General features: G+C 31.4%; 1 long non-coding RNA gene across 1 annotated transcript; it reads left to right on the forward strand.

Moving 5' to 3' along the window:
- Positions 1 to 2489, forward strand: LOC106871635 (uncharacterized). The gene is made up of 2 exons (XR_001409682.2): positions 1 to 110; positions 1445 to 2489. It is a non-coding gene; the product is annotated as an uncharacterized LOC106871635 (long non-coding RNA).
- The last annotated feature ends 61 nt before the right edge of the window (positions 2490 to 2550 follow it).

Genomic DNA, 2550 nt, shown 5'->3' on the forward strand with positions numbered 1-2550 from the left:
ATGCCTCACCGAAAGCGAACGCTATCTTATTGCCACACTGGAAACAAAGAAAAAAAATTAAGGAAAGAATAAAAAAAAAAATCAACCCCCATATTGCTGTAACAATCAACGTGAGTTTTATTTGTTTTATAAAGCATTCGAGTTCTTTTAGCTGCTTTGCCCGATCTCCGGGTGGCGGTGGGAGGATGCGATAATCTTAGTTTAGTTATCTCCCTTGGCATTAATAATGTGTGTTTCATATTACCGTGTGTAGAATAGATGTACGACTGCTGCTGAGTTTTTTTAGAGCCACGTAAAATTGTCTCCCGTCTGCTTCCAGCGTAGTGGTTTTTTTTTTTTTTTAGCTACTACTAAAGTAGTAATTAATTCTGGATATACAGAGCAAAATATAGGAGATACGATAAACATAAGCTCAAGTTTATTATATATATATATCCTTTGTTCTTTCGACGTTTCACCGTTGAACTCTTCATTGAATGCCTTAACCTCAACAGGTCACCAGAGGGGTGGGCACTATATTTGTTACATTATGTTTATAGCCAAAACGCTAACAAATAAAATGCTTGTATAATATAAACTATCTTTCATAAGACGGACTAATTAGATCCTAGATCCTGCGTGTATTCGCATACAACAAACATTCAATTCCTTTTACAAGTACATAGAGATACTTCCAAGCTAAAAGGAATCCTCGTAAAAGCGTGAATGCTGAAATTCCGTATGAAATATCGTTATCGCGAGATTTTATTTATGTAGTCTTATTATCTCCCTTAGTTTTCCAGAAAGTTATTTCTACTTGTTTCAGATTAATGTATAAATGCGTATTGTATCGTGTTGTATAAATATACAGTATAGTGTAGTGTGTAATTTATATTATGAGAGAGAAATATACATAGGTACAATATAGTCGATGCAAAATCTAACTCCATAGGTTTTTTTTACATATAGTCTCAATGTAAAATGTACGTAATGTTTTTCTCTATTAAAACTAAAAGATCTTTCTCGATTCGGAGATCTTTTAGAAATTAATCTAGAGATCGTATAATAAGAATAATCTACATTATAATAGAGTTTATATTATATAATATAAATTTTTCTATGAGGTTGTACAGGTGGGAAAACTTCTCATGTCATCAGTTTTCCTAGACAATTTAGCTACGATATACCTACACAACCGTTTTCTCCCCACAAACAACAGTCCAACTTTATTTCCGTCTAACTTTCAGAAAAATGAAATTTCCCATGAAAACGCTTCAGATTGTATGTAAATAGATTCGAGATTGTACTGGACTTAGCAGGGCGGGGACGGCACTGTATGTATGTGTATGTATGGCCTTGGTTACCTAGTAAAATAATTCATATCATAGTTTGTCTGTCTTAATTGCCTTTAAATTTTGCATTTTTGAATATTTATTTATTTATTTATATATTTTTTTTATTGCAGTTATTTCACAGAATGAACTCACGCAAGCAATAAAACAATACGTATATACAAGGACACTTCGTGACAAAATGGAAAGTTGCATCCTGAAAAATTTTCAAGTACAAAGAAGACTATATTTATATATGTATATAATATTAATATCCTGGTTGAGAAACCAGACTGTTCTTTCCACTCTATGGTGCTTTTATGGCAGCACAAAAGTTACTGATGATAACATTAATACATATGTAATTTTAAAGGCTGCGAAGAGACTATGAAATAAGAAATGTTGGAAGAAAAGGCAAAATTTGTTCAACTCGTATAGCTGGAAAAAACATTCACTCTCCTCCCGCCTTGCTTGGACGAGTGTGTGATTCCTTTGCAGAGAAACTTGAGAAAAAGCTATTTAAAATAATTGAGTGAAATCATCTGTTATCCTCCTCTGGTATTCAGATTATTCTGTCGAATATATAATATACTTCAAATCATGTATTAAGGTTCGAGATTTCAGTGATGATCATTTATTTTAAAGAATGACATTGTAGGATTGGTGTAAATGGCCGGACCTGGCTCATTTGAATGAACACAGGTAGAATAATTTGAGCCAGATATGTCCTGATTCTAAATGCTAAAAAGGGTTAAGGAATCCCAAGTTGCTTGCATCATTTCCCCTCGCATCCCAGTCTTTTGTGGTTTTTATAAAGATCTCTCTCTACATTGATTTATTAATTTAAAATATTGAACTGGAGGTTTAGGTTCAAAGAATATATTATATTATTAGATATAGGAGAGTATGAAAGTTTGTCTGTTTTATGTGCATGTGTGTATGTATACAAGTGTGAAATTTTCATTCAACTGTTGCATTCCCTTTTTTTTTTATTTTTTAAATGAAATGACAAAAATCAATCACATCATTAAATTTATATTTTTATATTTAAATATCATTCTTATATAAAAACAATAACTGACAAAAAAAAAAGTTAAGGTAGAAAGAACAATTCAATCTTAATGTGATAATATTTTGCTGTTGCAGAAATCACTTCAGGGAATCAACGTATGTTTTTTATACCAATATAATAATAATTAAAATTTAATGGTTTTGTTATGAAGAAAATCTGCAAACATCA

This window comes from Octopus bimaculoides, chromosome 2 (genome assembly GCF_001194135.2).
Source record: "Octopus bimaculoides isolate UCB-OBI-ISO-001 chromosome 2, ASM119413v2, whole genome shotgun sequence".
NCBI classification, from domain to species: domain Eukaryota; kingdom Metazoa; phylum Mollusca; class Cephalopoda; order Octopoda; family Octopodidae; genus Octopus; species Octopus bimaculoides.